The 21625-nt window shown below is 43.8% G+C and overlaps 1 pseudogene across 1 annotated transcript in view; it reads right to left on the bottom strand.

The window, feature by feature from the left end:
- LOC308284783 (protein unc-13 homolog A-like) overlaps positions 1 to 21625 on the bottom strand; it is a 155038-nt pseudogene that overhangs the window by 46374 nt on the left and 87039 nt on the right. The window contains exons 10-16 of the transcript in view: positions 17517 to 17826; positions 16079 to 16311; positions 14945 to 15425; positions 14009 to 14268; positions 10771 to 10873; positions 3183 to 3226; positions 695 to 773 (exon numbers count right to left, since the gene is read on the bottom strand). The product of the transcript in view is annotated as a protein unc-13 homolog A-like (transcript). The remainder of the gene's footprint in view (positions 1 to 694; positions 774 to 3182; positions 3227 to 10770; positions 10874 to 14008; positions 14269 to 14944; positions 15426 to 16078; positions 16312 to 17516; positions 17827 to 21625) is intronic.

The raw sequence follows: 21625 nt of genomic DNA, 5'->3' as shown, positions 1-21625 counted from the left end.
TGCATGTTATACCAGAATGTTTTGGTGTATGTTAATGTTATACCAGCGCATTCTTACTGCCATGACGACAAAACGGGCGGCGGCTTGGGACGGATTTGACCAAACGGCAAACGTTTGGTTAAACGACGAGTTACCATTCTGTCCCAATCAGAATGTCATAATACCCCTAGGGGGTCCTCAGAGTTACTACAGGGGGTCCTCCAAATCCTAGTGTGATAGAAAGAAAAATAAAGAAAATCTCCCTTTTAGCCAGATTCTTGTAGATTCTGAGAACTTTAGCCGAAAATAGCCGATCTACAGGCTCACAACGCCTCGCGCGAGGTTTGGTGTAGGCCCTACTACACCAAACCTCTTTGCCGAAAATAGCCTACCCTGTAAAGGGAGAAGTATTGACGGTTCAAGTGGTTAAATATCTGAAAACACAAATTGACCTGAATCCAAAATACACTGATGATTGTGCTGTCAAACGATGAAACTACATGGAATCTATGAACAGGTTGTGGGGGTCCCTGCTTCATCTCTCTCTCAACTAAAGGGTCCTTGGCCTGAAAACATTGAAGACCCCTGATTTAGAGTCATCACTTCCAGTTTGGGAGGTGAGGGGAGGAGAGGAGAGGAGAGGAGAGTGTGTGCGTGTGTGTGTCTGTGCGTGTGTGTGTGTGTGTGTGTGTGTGTGTGTGCACGTGCGTCTCACCAGGTCTCGGACCACAGGGCCGTTCCTCTTGCGCAGGTCAGGCATGCTGTCTATGCTGTACAGAGCTCCTCCCATGATCCTGAATGACACAAAGCGTTAGTTCAGTCAGGTAACTCACGATATATTGAACAATGTTTAACTTTTTCCCTGCCAGATTATTTATTTATTTATTGGGTCTGGTGCCATCAAAAAGCGGCTTACCTTTGCGACGTTATAGTAGATAGATAGACATTCTTTTTTTTTTTTGAAGTGCCTGGTCTGCACTTTCGCAGACCAGGCAGCAGAGGGCGGCGTCATGCCATTAATGTGAATTTGGCCGGTCTCGCTTGCCATACATTGAGAGCACTCACTGGCCACAGAGCCTCAGGGCCAGAGAAAATCAACACGGAAGAGAATTGGTCTCCGTTGATGTTAACGCATAATGGATTTTTAAGACCATCACTGCGGACGATGTGATTACAGTTGACGGCGGCGCGACCCCTCATCAGCTTAAGGACATCAACAAGGTAAACGAACGAACGGCCGTATTGGCGCGACCTCGAGAATTGGGGCGAACGGGAACGTCCAAAGCAGTATAAGAGTTAATGAGTATACAAGTGTGAATGTCATTTAATTTGGCGTTTGGCTCTGCTAAAGTTTCTCTCTGCTAAAGTTTCTCCCTGCTCAGCAGCAAGCAGCACAGAAGAAGAATATCATTAACCATAATGAGCAGGGAGATATATAGATATATAAACAACCCCCCCATGGGGAACAGAATTAGCAGAGCCTACTGGTGGTGCTGGGGAGGCGGTGGGGGCAAGCAACAGTCCGGGCAAGAGCAACAGGGAGAATGACAGACTGGGCGGGCTTAAGTAGTTGGCAAATGATCAGCTGACTGCCACGTCGGCCAATGACGCAGGGTCTGGCATAATAGTGTGTATTAGAGTGTATTAACAGCACACCCTCTGATAACAGCACACCCTCTCGGGTAATATCGCTTAAAGGGGAAGACCACCCATTTTCAATATTGAAATATGTCATTAATATACCTCAGAGGAGTTGTGTGGAAATAGAAAAAAAGTTCACCCCCTTCTGTGTTGCTTAGAACTGGAGGATTGATTTTGGGGTTTGTATTGTAAAGTACAATGTGTGATGTCATCAAGTTGTACTTTACAATACAAACCCCAAAATCAATCCTCCAGTTCTAGGCAACACAGAAGAGGGGGAACTTTTTTTCTATGTTCACACAACTCCTCTAAGGTATATTAATGACACAGTTCAATATTGAAAATGGGTGGTCTTCCCCTTTAAATATATTATAAAAAATGGAAAGGACAAACAGTCATGAGTGCTTTTTTTCCAGCACTGAAAGTAGGGCATTCATTTACAAAAAGAAAAGTGGAGATACAATCTCTGCCCCGACGACGGAGCCAATTTGTGGCAGAACTGTGGAGGCTTGTCGGTATGCACCGCACCACACCCCACCCCCCGAACCACCCACCCCATTTGGCACAGTGCCAACGGGGGTGGGTGAGACAAGCCTCTGGGTGAGGATTAAGGAGGATGCCTACAACGCCTTGGAGAGAGAGAGAGAGAGAGAGAGAGAGAGAGGGCTTATTTTTAGCACAGATTCACACAAAATAAACTATTGAGGAGGGAGACCACTTTAGAATGCAACAGAATCATTTTAATGCAGTGGTTTTAAACCTGTTCCACATCAATGTCCATTATTTATTCACCATCCTCTCAAACTTGGAATATATATTTTTTTGTATCGTCAGATACGATTTTGCCCACAATTACCACCTTTAACCCCCTCAAGGACCTCTGGTTGAGAACCAGTGGTCTTTTACATCTTTCGTATAGGCAAACAAACATACACATGTTGTCTTGCCCCTCCTGTACGTTGTATGCACCCTGTCCCCTTGGTTAGGGTGCCCCCATGGTTTCTCAAACTGGACTAGGGTCCAGGGGTGCCACAGAATACTATAATATTTAGTTCAGTGACCATGGGGCTAAAGAATGGTTCAGAAGCCACCTTCACATTCCTCAGAGTCACTACAGGGGGTCCTCCAAATCTTTGTGTGATAGAAACCTTTTTCTCCTTTTTTTATATTTAACCACTTGAACCCTAGCGTCCATATTCGGAGAACTTTAGCCAAAAATAGCAGATCTACAAGTTGTTGAGCTTGTAGATCTGCTATTTTCGGCAAAGGGGTTTGGTTCTAGAGGGGAAAAAGAGCAGACTAAGTACAGAGTGAAAGGTCAAGTTTATTAAGTATTGACGGTTCAAGTTGTTAAATATCTGAAAACACAAATTGACATGAATCCAAAATACACTGATGATCGTGCTGTCAAACAATGAAACTTTATGGAATCTATGAAGAGGCTGTGGGGGTCCCTGCTTCATCTCTCTCTCAACTAAGGGGTCCTTGGCCTGAAACCCCTGAACTAGCATATGAAATGATGAAGGAACGAAGGTGTGTCATAAGGATGATATATTACTCACCCTCCTTTACCGAACCACAGTGAGACAGACGTCTCCCCTCGAGCCTGAGAGACACAAAGAAGGAAGGATACAGTTAACCAGGGAGAGAGAGAGAGAGAGAGAGAGAGAGAGAGAGAGAGAGAGAGAGAGAGAGAGACAGACAGACAGACAGAGAGACAGAGAGACAGAGAGAAAGAGACATTTTTTCTTTTTTTTTTCTCTAATAATTTTTATCCCACGATTTTGCAACCCATTTTTTTCACCCAGTGCCAATTGCCTATGTAATCCTGGGCTCTGCTCTCTCCCTCTGGCGCGCCTGGGGAGACAACGGACTGACCTCATGCTTCCTTCAATGCATGAGTAGTCCTTGTTGTTTCTTTTCACCTGACAGGGGGGATTTCCCCGGGATGGACGTAGCGCGTGGAAGGAACACGTTATTCCAACCAGTTCCTTTCCCCTCCATTAAGCGCCCCGGCTGGCCAGGGGGAGGCATTATTGAGACCAGGATTACTGCATGTTTTTGTGAGGGTATCAACCCTAGGAGACACGGGGAGAACATGCAAACTCCACACAGAAAGGCCCTATCACCGACCCCACCTAGGGTGTGGGCGCTGATGACGTGGAGGGAGAAACACACCCCCAGCACCCACAGTGTCCCCCGGCGGGAATCGAACCCAGGACCTTCTAGCTGTGAGGCGAAGCGCTAACCACTGTGCCACCGTGCCCCCAAGAGACTCTTTTTCTGACCTTAGTCATCACACAGACCAGGCTTTGCTTCCGCCTCAGAGTAAAGGCCCATTCCCACTGGGCCAGATAACAGATAAAAAAATATTTTTCTCCAGATATTTTTCCATTCAAAGTGGATGGTAGATACAGATAAAAAAAAATTGCCACAGATAAAAGTATCTGTGGCAAATATCTGTGGTAGATATGTTTTTTATCTGTATCTACCATCCACTTTGAATGGAAAAATATCTGGAGAAAGAGATTTATCTGTTATCTGGCCCAGTGGGAATGGGCCTTAAAGTGGATATAAAACACAACGTTGTTGCCGGGTGGAAACCTTGTAGGTCCAAAACCGTTCGTTATGTATTTGTCATTTTAAAAATGATTTCAACTAGTGAAAACAGCTGATCTACAAGCACACAACGCCTTGCACCACGAGTCGTTGTGTGCTTTTAGATCTGCTATTTTCACAACTTTTGTGCAACACTCTTGTATGATGAAGCAGGGCTTCAATTAAAAAAAAGAAAACATACACATTTGAAACTTGGGGATACAAGGTTTCTGCAGGACAGTGACAATGGCCGAGTTTCCCAAAGCGATTTTAGCCCATCGTAGCTCACGCATGGTCGTAGAGACCAAGCCCTGACCGTCATGTTCCCGTGTTTACATGGGTTCGGGCAGAGCGACTTATTTAGCCCCCTACAACTACACCATCATTCAGATTTCACTAAGTGCTTAATAAAGTCTCACTCCTGTCTAAATACGGTACGGCATTCTATAATTACCTGTATCCTCCGTGTTATTTAATAAGAAGCCTTTTTATCCCATCGCGTTCTGTTTTCCCATGTATTTCCTGGCGTTCCCCATGCGCACCAACCCCATTGAGATAAACATATTAGTGATCGGATAAAATTAAATTAATCATGAATCTTCTAAATAATTAAAAAATAGCAGATCTTCACAGCGTGTCGAGCTATCAAAAGATTTGTTTTTTATGTGAAATATATTTGTATACATTTTAAAACAAACTCCATAAATAAGAAAATAAATACATTAAGAGTAGTGGAAATAGCTGATCTACAAGCTCGCTACACGGCAACGTCTAATGTCTCTGCTGGGTCAAATAACTGTAGTGGAGTAAAAAGTACAATATTTGCCTCCGAGATGGAGTAGTACCCAAATAGATGGAGTAGTACCCAAATAGAGCAGTGAAGTCATGATGTGACTCTCTCATCCCCCGGTTCATGGAAGTAATTTCTCTATGGCAGAATAACATCGAGTCATCTTAAAACCGTCTCATATAAGCATTGTGGTCCAAAAATAAACAAACGGTCTCCTCGATATATTGTCGGGGAGGTGTCTCCGTATGGTTTATGATAGTCAGTCACTCATATTTGATACAGTCTGTTTCTAGCGAAAATGTAACTAATTTGGCGACAGTAACATTAGCGTTTTCTCACCATCGGTTGATTCTTCATATCCATATGAGTCAAACCGCTGAGATCATTTGTTTATGTTTGGAACACAGTTTTCAGAACGGGTGAAAAAAAAAAAACGTGAACCAGGTTGGATGGGTAAATGACGTCAAACTGCACTGCTCTATTGTACCTACTGTAAGTAGAGTACTGGAGTACATGGACATACTGTAGTTACACCACTGCTCTATTGTACCTACTGTAAGTAGAGTACTGGAGTACATGGACATACTGTAGTTACACCACTGCTCTATTGTACCTACTGTAAGTAGAGTACTGGAGTACATGGACATACTGTAGTTACACCACTGCTCTATTGTACCTACTGTAAGTAGAGTACTGGAGTACATGGACATACTGTAGTTACACCACTGCTCTATTGTACCTACTGTAAGTAGAGTACTGGAGTACATGGACATACTGTAGTTACACCACTGCTCTATTGTACCTACTGTAAGTAGAGTACTGGAGTACATGGACATACTGTAGTTACACCACTGCTCTATTGTACCTACTGTAAGTAGAGTACTGGAGTACATGGACATACTGTAGTTACACCACTGCTCTATTGTACCTACTGTAAGTAGAGTACTGGAGTACATGGACATACTGTAGTTACACCACTGCTCTATTGTACCTACTGTAAGTAGAGTACTGGAGTACATGGACATACTGTAGTTACACCACTGCTCTATTGTACCTACTGTAAGTAGAGTACTGGAGTACATGGACATACTGTAGTTACACCACTGCTCTATTGTACCTACTGTAAGTAGAGTACTGGAGTACATGGACATACTGTAGTTACACCACTGCTCTATTGTACCTACTGTAAGTAGAGTACTGGAGTACATGGACATACTGTAGTTACACCACTGCTCTATTGTACCTACTGTAAGTAGAGTACTGGAGTACATGGACATACTGTAGTTACACCACTGCTCTATTGTACCTACTGTAAGTAGAGTACTGGAGTACATGGACATACTGTAGTTACACCACTGCTCTATTGTACCTACTGTAAGTAGAGTACTGGAGTACATGGACATACTGTAGTTACCCCACTGCTCTATTGTACCTACTGTAAGTAGAGTACTGGAGTACATGGACATACTGTAGTTACACCACTGCTCTATTGTACCTACTGTAAGTAGAGTACTGGAGTACATGGACATACTGTAGTTACACCACTGCTCTATTGTACCTACTGTAAGTAGAGTACTGGAGTACATGGACATACTGTAGTTACACCACTGCTCTATTGTACCTACTGTAAGTAGAGTACTGGAGTACATGGACATACTGTAGTTACACCACTGCTCTATTGTACCTACTGTAAGTAGAGTACTGGAGTACATGGACATACTGTAGTTACACCACTGCTCTATTGTACCTACTGTAAGTAGAGTACTGGAGTACATGGACATACTGTAGTTACCCCACTGCAGGGAGTTTAGTCTGCATGGGGCCACGAGGGCCCTGCCAAGGCAGGGTGATTCACACACACATAAACATCTAAACTCCAAGGAGAGCAAGCTGTTCCATTTATATGTAAACAGTATTTGCCCCGTTGTGGGAAGCATGTGCCTAGGGTTTGATTAGCGTTCACATACGCATGGAGCAGTGCATCGGGTTGTGCCATGCGGTCTTGAACGCAACAGTATGGCTTCCACGTGCAACTAAAGCTGCAACTTGATCCTCTCCTACTCCGGATTTGAAACAGGTTTTCAACTAAAGCTGCAACTTTCCTCTCCTACTCCGGATTTGAAACAGGTTTTCAACTAAAGCTGCAACTTTCCTCTCCTACTCCGGATTTGAAACAGGTTTTCAACTAAAGCTGCAACTTTCCTTTCTTTCTTTCTCCTACTCCGGATTTGAAACAGGTTTTCCAGCCTAAGTGCTGAGAATGTTTACCTTTGAGCTAATCAAGCCTGCCTGCTTGCTCAGGGGATAAATTGAATCTTGACCCTCAGGTCAAAATTCGTGTCAGTTCCTGTGTCTGTCTAGGTGAGACATGAGCTTTGACACAAGCTAAATGTCTCAATAGAAGAGCAGGGAGACAACATAAAACCACCCCACTTATAAGTTATATTGTATTAACATACTCTACCATATTATATAAGTTATATTGTATTAACATACTCTACCATACAGATTGTATAACTTAAAGCTATACTGTGTAAGATGCTCAACTAGTGGTCAGTAGCCCTATAGCAAACCGCGGTCGCGTTCGCGTCTTTCGCCCGTTTTTCGTACCTTCACACCCCCGCGTCTGCCTCCACAACGCCGAGAGCTATCTTTAGAGGGGTCCCTGGTTCCTGTGCGTTCAGGCATTCCGGAGAAACGGACTACTTCACCCTGCCTGGTAGGCGAGATTACCTTTTGAGTAAAGAGACACACGGGCGACTACAAATATGGCGACCCCACTTCAAGATGCGCTGTGATTGGCCGGTAGCAGGGGCGGGCTGGCCTTCTGGCATACAGGGCATTTGCCCGGTGGGCTGGTAGGCTAGGGGGCTGGTTGCCCAAAAAAAAAAAAAAAGACAGTAACATACAGTAGCCTATAGTCTACAGCATATTGAGCAATCAAATACAACTTGTTTGTCCAATTCTCAGATCAATATGCTTCTTTTCCATTCATTAGCTAACTAGCCAAAGTTCTGACACATTTTGGCACTAATCATGTTCATACTCTGCTTGTTGGTGGTGAGAACTGTACGCTAACTTATACAATTTATGGATTGTGTAGTTGTGTAGTTATCATTTATGTTGTTGGTAAAAGTTGTGGTATTAAAAGCTTGTGTATTTATATGTGCCGCCCTCGACCCGACGAGTCGGTAGAGTATCTGCGCGCGCTGGTTGTGGGGGCTGGTCTAGTCAAGATGCCAGGGCTGAATTTTAGTCCCAGTCCGTCCCTGGCCGGTAGTGTACCATGTGTGCATGATCCGCGATGTGATTGGGCAACGTATACACAACGTATACAGATGATGCAGATTACGTCATTTTGGCGCGAAATCCGGTCCACGGCCAGGATCATAGAAAACATATAAAGAGAAGGCTTCAGAAGCTGAAAATAACGGAGTGGGTGTTCTAAAACTTTAGCGATTTAACAGTTAGGACAATTTTAAGATTTGTTTTATAAAAAAAGTTACATGGTACAACTTTAAGTTATAATGTATTAACATACTCTACCATACTGATTGTATAAGTTATATTGTATTATTAACATACTCTACCATATTGTATAAGTTATATTGTATTAGCATACTCTACCATACAGACTGTATAAGTTATATTGTATTAAAATACTGTACCATACATTATATGTTGCATAAGTTATATTGTATTAACATACTCTACAATACAGATAATAAATTATATATTGTATTAACATACTTTACCATACAGATTGTATAAGTTATATTGTATTAACATACTCTACCATACTGATTGTATAAGTTATATTGTATTAACATACTCTACCATATTATATAAGTTATATTGTATTAACATACTCTACCATACAGATTGTATAAGTTATATTGTATTAACATACTCTACCATACAGACTGTATAAGTTATATTGTATTAAAATACTGTACCATACAGTATATGTTGCATAAGTTATATTGTATTAACATACTCTACAATACAGATAATAAAATATATATTGTATTAACATACTTTACCATACAGATTGTATAAGTTATATTGTATTATCATACTGCATCATTTATATCGCAAACAATAACATTTTATTCACCACAAAAAAATGAAATAATATAAATTAATTCTAAATGTGACCATGTAGAAACAGAGTCATGTGGTTCCATTTGTACCCTCTCAGACCCTGGTGGTCCCCACACCCCACGTTGAGAAACAGTGGACTAACGCGTCATCCCGAGGAGCCAATCGGCTTGTACCCACCTCTCAGTCTGCTCCAATCAGAGGGGCCGACCAGAATGCATGCAGCGAGTGTCGCTATGGCAATGACATGAAACTGGAAGGAAAGCAAAATGGTGGGCAAACAAAGACACAAACAAACAAGCAAAACAATAAAAAGAATATATACCGGTAAATAAAATAAAAGACGAAAATTGAATAAAACCCAAACGCCAACATATACTGTACATAACATGAACATCAAAGCAAGCGATTAATCATTGGCAAAGAAAAATACATAAAAAATGAATAAAAATAACATTTCAAAGTAATGAATAGAAAAATCAACATGTAAATAACTAAACAAAAGCAAATGAGAACTGATTGAAGTAGAACTCAATGTGTAAAGAACTATAAGCAAACAGAACAAGGGTGTTTCTGTGTCAAACCGCAGTATGGGTTCCTCTGTCGACCCCTCCCAGACTCCAAACGAAATAAATAAATAAACACCGTCACCATGTTCAGCCAGTATTTAAGGAAATCTTGTTTGAAATATTAATTTCCGTAGAATATGAAACATTAAGGGGCCTGCACTGCGGCGTCTAGCAGGAATGCAGCATGATGGAAATAGAAGCGAGATACCCTATCTGTGGGCATCAATAATTCACCTTGCATACATATTTCAAAGACTTTGTTAAGTACTTCCAGCGGTGGTCACATCGCATCAAATCATTTCACAGAACTTCTGGAGGCAAGGTGCGCTCTGGTTTTTTGTTTCCCGATTTTATTTTTTTCCCACACGATTTTACCTATGTTGTAATCCTGGGCACTATACTCTCCCTCTGCCAACCTGGGGAGAGCCGCTAACTGAGCTCACGCTTCCTTCAGTGCATGAGGAGTGAGCAGGCCGCTCCTTATCACCTGACAGGTGGGGAGTTTCCCCGGTTGGATGTAGCGTGCGGAAGGAACACGTTATTCCAATCAGTTCCTTTCCCCTACATCAGACTAGATAGGCAGGCCAATTTTGCGGAAGTCTTGAGGAGCGAGCAGGCACACTTTAGGGCACGCAGCAAGCCCCCAGAACCCTGGGGGAGCCCTGAAGCGCAATGGACATGGTGGCAGTTTGAGGTACTGCAGTTGGGGGCTTCTAATCACGAATGCGCATCTAGGCTTCTTTGTATTGACGCGCGTTCATACCGGAAGTGCTCGTTCATGAATTGGAGCCCCAGCGCGTCCATGAACACAAACTATGACGCAAAATGCGTCACAGTGGCCCCACTACGTCACGTTTCAGAGGTGTCTCAAACGCGCAAGTACGCTTCATGCGCTGGGTGAGCAACTCAATGCAAGTGGACGGGCGGGGATATCTGGTGTCCTCTCTATTCTTATTATAAAAAAGGTGGAGCATGGACTCATAACAAGGTGGAACAAACATGGACTCCTAAGGAGGAACATGGTCTCCTACCTCTCTGAGTTGGTTTAAAAGGTGGAACATGGTCTCCTAAGGAGCATACATGGTCTCCTACCTCCCTGACTTGCTCCAGGACCTTGTTGTAGATCCTCAGCCAGTTCTCCTTGGCTCGGACAGCTGGGTCGATGGGCTCCTTGGGTTCCTCCACCACCACAGGGCTACAGGGAGAGAAAACACACAAGTTAAATTATGTATTGGCCGCCTTGTAAGCTTATGTATATTTTTGGCATGGGTGTCTGTCTATCCACAGGCCACCGGGTACATAGCACATACTATGTAGCAAAATGAGCATTAAGAGGACCATAACCCGATTTGAATCAAAGTGGAATGTTGCCGATTAGGGATGCAAATTATCGATTAATTCATTAATTGATAGTTGATAACCTTATCGATCGATTAACCAATTAATTATTATGTGAAAATTCTTGTCTGAAACCGAAAATGAGTGCAGAAACATAAATGCCTCGATGTATATAACATTAACGAGTGTCAACAAGCTACAGCTGAAGACACACACACACACCTCCCCTCAGCAGTGCTCTATGGAGTCTGTCTCATTTCTTTCCAAAAGCCCTTGAATATGATGGAATATATGGATTACTGTGATTATGATAAGCTCACTTTTGATATCTCACGCACGCACGCACGCACGCACGCACGCACGCGCACGCACACGCACACGCACACGCGCACACACACACACACACACACACACACACACACACACACACACACACACACAAACACACACACACCATACCTGTAACTTTCACAAGCAAAAATGATTTTAATTATAATAGTTGAATTTAATCGAATAATATATTAACTGCAATTACAGATAAACAGCTGTCAATGCTTGTGTGGTTCATCAGAAGGAGCTGAAAGTGACTCCAAACGATATTTAGTTTTAGTCATAGTCTTTTGAATATAACTTCATTTCGATTTGGACATATTTTAGTAAATCGAAAAGTTAAAGTTTTAGTCTTTTAATCGACTAAATTTTTCACTACATCGACTAAAGATTTTAGTCAGAGCGCAACCAAACATGAAATTACTTGTTTTTGATTCTACTCAATCTCTTCTCCACTAGTCCCTCCTCAACATTTTAGTCTAGTTTTTATTTGTTGACGAAATTGTCAATACTGTATATTTATTCTTGGTTTTTAGTAATCATTGTTATGCATTGAGTTGTTGTTTTATTGTACTGCTATGATGATGAAATGCCTGTATAGCACTTTGGTACAATGAAAGTTGTTTTTAAATGTGCTCTATAAATAAACATGATTTGATTTGATAGCTTAGATTTGTTTAGTTTGTATTTAGTTTTCTTCTGTGAGAAAAGGCATTAGACGAACATTTCGTCATATTTTTAGTGGCTGAAATGAACACTAGGTTGTGTTTATAGTTGTGGTGTGGACATTGCGGTCCATTTGAGACGGAACGATTTCCCGCCCTAAACGACATATTTACAGCAGAGCAGTATAATCAGAGAGTGGTGTCACCGCGGGGTCAGAAACAGCGCTGGTCACGTGGTTCATTGTCACTTTACACCTCATAGACTTCAATGCATTTTGTAAACTTCCGGTTGGCCGTTTGTCACTATACGCCAATAGATGTGTGCGTAGAAGACCTGGCCCCATGAAGTGAACGGGAGTGACGCAACTCTCCATTCTAGGGCTCTGATTTACAGTTACTGTCATTGTTATTGTGCTGGGTGTGAAAGCCTCTTTACACTGCTGCTAATTGGAGGGATCCATTCAGATGTCAGAGACACTTAGCGTTCTGCAGAGCAGGCTGAGGTCTGTCTGAGAGACACTTAGCGTTCTGCAGAGCAGGCTGAGGCCTGTCTGGCACAAGGAGACTCTTCTTCCCTCTTAAACACTGCTAATCCATCATTTACAGCAGCGCATCCCAAACCGTTTAGCTCCAGATAGACCAAAGAGCCAAAAGAGAAAATAGCTGATCTACAAGCTCACAACACGTCACACGACAGATCTACTATTTTCACAATTTATTTTATTTTTATATATATATTTTCTGCTTCAGCTTCACTGAACAATGGCACATTTGTCCCAGACAGTGTATTAGTCCAGTTCAATATGTCCAAACATGAAGGTTCGTTCAAATTTTCGGGGGATTATGAAAACTATATATTTTTGGAAACTTCAGATAGTCGGGGGCGTTAGGGAGATGACATGGTAATGTCGTGCTAATTAGTCTAAAAGTGCAAAATTTTGCACAGATGTAGCCCAGTGCATGCTCTAATGATTTAGCTAGGGCGCCCAAGTCGGCGACCTTCGGGGTCGCCACAGCGACCAAATCAAGTTGGACTCCCATCGACTTTCTATACAGGAGGAAAATACCCAGAAAAACACTTTTTTTCTGGGTATTTAAGTAGGATGTGAGGGGTCTAACTAGGGGTTTTTCATGATGCTGAATCCATTGCAAGCATTTGTTTTGCACAAAAAACATTCCTTGGGCTACAAATGGCCCCGGAAACGATGGTTTAATGAATGCTCACCCATACATGGATAGTTTTCTGAGGCCATTTATAGCCCAAGGAATGTTTTTTTTGCAAAACAAATGCTTGCAATGGATTCAGCATCATGACAAACCCCTAGTTAGACCCCTCTCATCCCAGAAAAAAAGTGTTTTTCTGGGTATTTTCCTCCTGTATAGAAAGTCAATGGGAGCCCAACTTGATTTGGCCGCTGTGGCGACCCTGAAGGTCGCCGACTCGGGCGCCCTAGCTAAATCATTAGAGCACGCCCTGGGCTACATCTGTGCAAAATGTGGCACTTTTAGACTGATTAGCGCAAAATATCCCTAACGCCCACGACTAAGAGTAAACATCAGAAAACCCATGATTCCATTTGCAAAATCCCTTGGGTAATTTTTGACAGCTGCTGAAAGTTTGTCTCATTCACTTACTATACACTATACTATAAAGTAAAAGAATACCCCCAAAAAATCTGATTCAAGTTGCATGTGAGGGGTCAAACTAGGGGTTTTTAATGATTCTGAATCCATTGCAAGCATTTGTTTTGCATGAAAAAACATTCTTTGGTCTAAAAACAGCCCGATAAAACTATGGTTTACTGATGAGTCATCACTTTTCACAGTATTCTGGGGTCCGTTTTTAGCCCAAGGAATGTTTTTCATGCAAAACAAATGCTATATAGTTTTCAAAATCCCCTGAAGATTTGAACGAAATTACACAAGCGACTTGACTATTACCACATTTTTCCCCATTTTCAATCGCGTGCGATCGCGTCTTGTTTCTCAGGGCGTACCTGTCGTCGGGCGGGGGGGTGATGTCCTCGGGCGTGGGCGGGGGGCTCCCCTCGTAGCGCTCGTCCTCCTGAAGCTGCTCCGCCCCCTCCCTGGGGAGCTGCTCCCCCTGCTGGGCGGCGGTGGGAGTGCCGGAGGCCCTGTCTGCGTCCAGGAGGTCCCTCATCATGTTGGCCTCGTCCTCCCCGAGAGGCTCCTCCTCCGGGTAGCCCTGGTCCTCGGGGGCCGTCTGCCGGCCGTCTGCCGGACCCCCGTCCTGGGCCTGTAAGGGGGAGTTGGGAGAGTGTGGGTGGTGACATGGCTATTATAGTGACCAAAAAAAGCTGTGGCAGTGTTTTAGTATAGCCTGGCACACCATCCGGTCGCAGAATTCACATTCACATTCACAGTCAGCAGATGAATACAAATGAAAGGTGAATTCCGACCCGCGACCGGGATGGTTCACCAGGCTAGTGTTTATTAACTAAACTAAACACTGAGTAAACTTTCAAACCCACTTTTAACACACAGGAGTTTCCGGAGTTGGCAGAGTTTTTGCTCTCCCTACTTCAGGTTTCAGTATGATCGCGATCGCAAAATGCATGTTTGACTCCCAGAACAGCTCTATCTTTCAAACATGGCAGCCATGTTTTTTTTACATTTGAAGAAAACACTATAGCCTCTATCTTTTGAATGCCTGAACGGGTTTCCATGCCGATTTTTTATTTGAAAGGTGTGAACGGCGTGCACATGTGTGGTGCATGATCTGTGCATTATCCGTGCTTGACCCGTGACGATTGTGCACAATAAAAGTAAAATTCTGGCAATTGAAGACATAAGCCAATTTTTATCCTGGCCACATGCGTGTTAAAATAGAACTATTAAAACTAAATAGAAAGTGGAAAATGAAGTCAAAATGAAGTACAAACTAACATAAAATGCTACAAAGCTCTACCAACCTTGGGAGGGTGGGGGCCGTCTTGCGAGGAGGCGGGTCCGGCGGTGCCGGCGGCGGGGGGAGGCTGCTGGGGGCCGGCGGGGGGAGCGGCACCACCGGGGTGAGGGGAGGAGGAGGAGGAGGACTGGGGGGGCTGGGGCCCCCCGGCCGGGTGCATCATGGGGGGCTGCTGACCAGGGCCCTGGGGAGGGTGGGCCTGGGCCTGGGCCTGGGCCGGCTGGCCCGTGGGGACGGAAGACAAGAAGCTGGACGCCAGCCCCGTGACGGCGGCCGAGAAGGGCTTGGCCATGGAGAAGAAGGAGGTGGCTGAGGGGGCGGCTTGGGGCGGCGGGGCCTGGGGTTGTTGTTGCTGCTGCTGTTGTTGGGGTCCGGGTTTAGGGGGCTGCGTCTGGGCGGTGACACCGGGGGGAGCACCGGGGGGCTGCTGCTGCTGCCCCGCTGCTGTGCCTTGAGGAGGGGAAGCCTGTGAAGTATGTTTTAGACTATGAGTTTAACTATTTCAGAACGGGTACATATTATTGTGTATCATTATTTTATGCTTTAACTATTGAAAAACAGCAGATATACAAGCTCGCAGCGCGGCACCGAGTGCCGCGCTGCGAGCTTGTAGATCTGCTATTTTTTGAAAAAAAATCATGAAAATTTGAATTTTGACCCGATTCTAAAAGTGTCTTTTGAATCCTTCTAAGGTTTTTGGAGAATGTTTCTATGTCAGCAATCTGGCCAGCCATCGGCAAAGAAAAGGTCCTTTTCACTTAACTGGAGCTCAGTTAGTCTGTTCTTGAGAGACTACTGTGTCAGTGGTGCTCAAACCTTTTTATGTGAAGGACCCCCAAAATGATATTTATTTGGCCACGGACCCGCATCTCAAAATATTTAGTTCCAGGGACCCTCCCCAGAAGCAAAATTTGAGTTACAAACGTTCGCTTTGAAAATACATAATATTCAAAGATTTGGGTCAATGGGTCACTGGCCTCCCAGCTCCTAGTTTAACAAAAGGAATGTTAATGCTGACAACACCCCATGCCTACAGCTAAATTAGGAATGCAACTTACGAACACACCCTTAAGTTCGGGGTAGAAATGACAGTACAGTAAGTACAACATAATTATGTGAATATGGATTCATAAGATACGACACCTGGTTGGGGGGGTTCTGCTGGTGGAGAGACGGATGCTTCTCCAGAGGAGGTCTGGTCGAGGAGGCGGCGGTGGTGTCCGGAGCGACAGCGGGGGCGGGGGCGGGGGGGGAGGTGGGGGTGGGGGTGTAGGGGGGCTCCAAGTCCTCGCTGAGCGTCCCGTCCAGGTTGTACATGTCCTCGTCCTCCTCGTACGCCAGCATGTCCTCGTCCTCGTAGAGCGCCTCCTCCTGGTGGCGCGCCATATGTTGGTATCGTTATCGCGCTATGCGCACTCGCAATATCAGTATTGCGATATATATCGCCCATATCGTTGCCTTTTGCCCATAACCCAATTTTTTGGGGAAAATGCTTAGTTTTCACTTTTGCTACACTTTATGAATATCAAATAACAAGTGCGGGAACCCAATAACACTTAACTCTTTGACTGCCAGGTGTAAAACATCATCTGCTCTGCCCTTGCCAGCAAATCCGAGTGTTTTCACATACCTTTGAAAACTAGAATATTATGCCTCGCCAAGGGGTGTAACGGTATATTTAATCGCGATACGATACACATCACAAAATTCACGATACATGGTTGGCGATACGATACATGGACGATATTGGTTCATTCATGGCGGTACTATACGATTCGATTCAATGATTTAAAATCGATATACTGTAGTAACTATTTAGCAAAGGAATGAAATCTGCATGAAACTTGTCAATAGTAAACATTTTAAGGGATATTTTTATGGATATAAATACAGCGTAAATACATTATATTAGAGAATACTGTGATTCTGTGATACTGTGATTATTATAATACATATAATAAAATGTTGCATACCGTCAGTGTTGATTTCGTCGACTAAAACTATGACGAAAAATGTTTGTCGACTGCGTTTTTTTCACTGACAAAAAACGAAATAAAAACGAAATAAAACGTAAGCTGTGATGACTAAAACTAAGACTAAATATATTGACAATTTCATCAACAAAATAAAAACTAGACTAAAACGTTAGGGAGGGACTAGTGGAGAAGAGAATCATTTTATGTTTGGTTGCTCTCAGGTGTTGCATGCTGAAAATAGCCGATCTACAAGCTCACAACGCGTCGCAGCTTGTAGATCTGCTATTTTCAGCACACAACCAAGGGTAAAATCATTCATTACGATGCCATCAAGGCCTGCCAAAATACATTTCAGTCGACTAAATCAACTGTAGATTTAGTCGACTAAAATCTTATAATATTTAGTCGACTAAAATTAGACTAAAACTAAAACTTTTCAGGTGACTAAATTATGACTAAAACTAAAATACATTTTATTCAAAAAACTAAATAAAAATTTGGTGTCAAAAACAACAGCATACTGTATCGAATATCGAAATATTTGGCACAATGTACAAAATGAAACAACATGAAATGTTGTCCGTGTGGTGCAGCCCTAACCTCGCCCTCGTACAGCCCGCCGTCGTCCTCCTCCTCGTACAGGGCGCCCTCCTCGCCGCCGTCCCGGCTGTAGCCCCCCTCGTCGCTGTAGTGGGAGCCCTGCGTGCCGTCGTCGCCGTCCCAGTCCCCCGGCGAGCCCTTGCTGTAGCTGACCGAGGAGTGGCAGGAGTGGTAGGAGTCGTTCTCCACGTCGTACAGGGGGTCCCGCTCCAGGCCGTAGCCCCCCCCCTCCCCGTAGTCCCCGTCCTCCTCGCTCAGCTGGCTGGAGCAGCGGCTCAGCTCCGCCGAGGAGGCATAGCTCCCCGCCGGGCTGCAGGGGGGAGAGAGAGAGAGAGAGAGAGAGGTGATGGCACCATATGAAAATGTCATAACACTAATGGGATTTGAGATAGAATGTAACTTCACCAACATGTACCTGTGTAATATACCAACCGATCTCAACACAGCAGATAAAATACCTACTCAAAATATTATTGGTAGCCGGTAAGAAGGCAATATTCAGGAATTGGTTAGAGTTAGACAGAGCACCACCAACGAGGGAGGAGTGGACAGCCATTGAACAAAGCATCAATGAGATGGAGAAACTCACTTTTTCTGTAAGGCTGTGCATGGAGAAGTTTTACAAATACTGACCAAAATGGATACTTTACATGAAAATGGATATTATGAGTATATAGAGATATATACATGCAAATATATGTTTTATGTTGTTAAAAGTATATGAAAATTGTGTGTGGAGGCGTATTACATGTGAATCAGTGTATTTGAGTATGTTATATTTCTATCCCGGTTATGTTTTTCGGTTTATTTCCTTGTATGTCTCATATCTACCCAACTATTTTGTTTTATTTTATTACCTATACAGCAATACTGATGTATCTAGAGACTTGATCATCATGTTGCTGGGATGGGGAGTGGGACAGTGGAAAGTCTGTGGACAGCCACACTTGAACTATTGTATCTGCAGAGGATCAAAATGAGGACTTCATAATGGACTGAAGTTGTACTGATATAAGACCTCTCACCTATGGACTGTATGAACCGTAACATATTGAGTGTTAAGAACTTGCAGTGTAATTTTTATTTTCTGTAACTCTGCTGCCAAAGATGACCTGTTTATTATACTAGAAGCTGGGCCGCCCTTTGGGCGGCCCAGCGTCTAGTCCGCGACCTGGCCAACTCGGGAACGATGTAAATAGGGAATGAATGCCCCGCCCTTTAATGCAAACCCCATTATACCTGTTGTCATAGGACCCGTTTTGACCATCTGTTTGCCTGTGTCCATTTATGCCCATATATGGAGATATCTGTTATATGTCTGTCTGTCAGCGTCCATTTTATGTCCATATATGGAGATCACTGCAGATATAGTTCTGGGTCCATTTTATGCCCATATATGCCCATATATGCCCATATATGGAGATATCTGTCTATTTGCGTCCATTTCATGCCCATATATGGAGATCTCTGTATCTGTCTGTCTGTGTCCCTTTATGCCCGTATATGGAGATCTTTGTGATTCTGCGTAAATTTTATGCCCATATATGCCATTTGCGTCCATTTTATGCCCATTTATGGAGATCTCTGTATCCGTCTGTCTGTGTCCCTTTATGCCCATATATGGTTGATCTTTGTGATTCTGCGTCCATTTTATGCCCATATATGCTATATATGGAGATATTCAGAGATTTTTTGTTGACTCATGTGGCGTACGTGATGTCAGAGCCTTTTATGAAGTGATGTCACAATGAGTCAGCGCTTGCGCCGATTTCCTCCGGAACAGCCTGATGTCAACAATCAACACCGCATAAGGAGATTCCGAACGTTTCGCGCCGGTTCGGGAAAACCGCGCGTCGGGTCGAGTCGAGACCCGGCACTGCACTCCGTGCCGCGGCGGGGAACGCGCGTGCCGAATCTGAAGCCGGTGGGACGAACGGTTCTCGAGATACGCGGATTACAGACACACAGACAGACAGACACGCAGAGACTTCTCGCATTTATAGATAGATATACGAAAATACAAATAAAAACAACGTAAAAAAAAAAAGAAAATGTCATTACACAATTATTGTGACCAAAGAAATCGCGATTTATGATACCAGTAAGGCTCCCTAATCGGGAGATAAGCGACCGTAGGTCACTTATCTCCACAAATAGGGCAAAAATGTGTTTTGCCAAAATCTTCCTGATCCATGTTGATGACATGAGTGTAGACATACTGTGTAGTGATTTTCGTGATTTTAGGGCAAAATCTGTAGGAGCAGTGTCCAAAAATGTGTTTTTAAAAATCGGCCTGGAGGTGGCGCTATATGGGAGAGATTCATGTTGATGGGATGAGTGTAGACATACTGTGTACCGATTTGCGTGATTTTAGGGCAAAAATTGTAGGAGCAGTGTCCAAAAATGTGTTTTGCAAGAATCGGCCTCATGGTGGCGCTAGAGGGCCATGTGAGAAATGAGGGGTGGGGTCTCCGCGCCGGCAAGGCGGACGAATAGGTACCGGCCCCGGCTGTCCCGGTCGCTCCTAGCCGGAGTTACGGCATTTTATGTGAGCTGCAGTGTAGGGGGTCCTCCACTGGGGGCGCCACCACTTTTGCATCCGTTCTGGAGCACCAGGAGTGGGTGGTCCCCGGGAATTCCCCGTGAGCAGCCCCGTTGGGGTAGTCATTTGGTCAGTTTAGCACATTTGGTCATTTTTTACATCTGGGGGTCCCCCAGGGAGCTGGGGGTCCCTGGAGCTCCGGGGGTCCTTGGAGGTTGTAGTTTGGCAGGTAAGGAACGTGTGTGCAAAATTTGGCATGGATCGGGGCAACGGTTGCGGAGATATGAGCAGGGCAAGAGTGTGACGTGTGAGGTGTGACAGACAGACGGACTGACGGACGGACTTACACTTTGTGCAGGGTTTGATAGTAAATGCGACCTACGGTCGCAATTATCGCGATAATAAAAATATCCCCAACATCCATTATCCTGGGGCAGAACATTTTCCAAAAAAATAGCCGATCTACAAACTCTACTGAGCTTGTAGATCTGCTATTTTTTGGCAAAGAGATTTGGTAAAGAGTGGGAAAAAAAGACTGTATCAAGTATGTTTTACCAATAGAGGGTTTAAATGGCAACAGATATGCAGCTCGGCAAATCAAAGGTGAATTGATCCCAGTGCATGACGGAGGCCGATTTTAAGATAAATTTAATCTCCACGATTTTATTAGGGCTTTTATCACGATAAACGATAATATCGCTTTTCGTCCCATCTCTACGTTTACGCTTAGCAGGCACGTGCACATAGATGTCAAAGGGGGCTTGAGCCCCTGCCCTTTTATCCATCTGTAAAAAAGTTCCATCTCCAGACCATGAATGGAGTTTTTACTATTTTGAAAGAAATGCAATTTCCCTCTTTGCCTACCCATACCTGAAGGCAGCATTCAAGGAGAATTGCCTTGGCCAAACTCTCCTGAACTTGAATGCAGCGTATTATGTTGAAAGAATTGTCCTCTCTGTTTAGAAATCAAGCATCGGAAATAGCTGTGACGCGCTGTGAGCTTGGAGGTCTGACTCGTTTCTAAACTTTATTGTGTTACTCTTTGGGTGTATGTGCGCGTTTCCACCTTTAAAATCGCCAACGTGGTGTGTTTATTTTTGGAACACAGTTCTTATATGAGGCGAGCTATAGATTCCCCTATGGGGATTTCAATACAACAAATAACAATCTGAACCCGGGTAATAGTGCCATCTAGTGGCAGTGACATCAGACTTCAGTGTGGGTGAGGGGGCACCCTGGGGTGCCGCGACGGCAGTCCAGGCCAGGGGTGCCGCGAGATAATTTGATAATATTTGGAATTTATTTGGACACTTGAAAAAATATTCAGTATCATTTTAAACTTGAAGTATTTTCAGTTCTAACCAAAATGGCTATTATCTCAACGTTTTCCTCGCAACATAATCACTAAAATATCGTCACTGTCGGGCAGAAACCTCGTATCTCCACGATTCAAATGTGTACGTCTTTTGATAAAGCAAAGCCTGCTTCACCATACAAGACTGTCGCACAAAACTAGTGAAAACAGCCGATCTACAAGCACTGCTGTTTTCACTAGCTTAGTACATTT

Source organism: Nannobrachium achirus, assembly GCF_963921795.1.
Source record: "Nannobrachium achirus genome assembly, chromosome: 5".
In the NCBI taxonomy this organism is placed as follows: domain Eukaryota; kingdom Metazoa; phylum Chordata; class Actinopteri; order Myctophiformes; family Myctophidae; genus Nannobrachium; species Nannobrachium achirus.
Note: the sequence above shows the minus strand (reverse complement) of the source record. Positions and strands in the feature narration are given on the sequence as shown.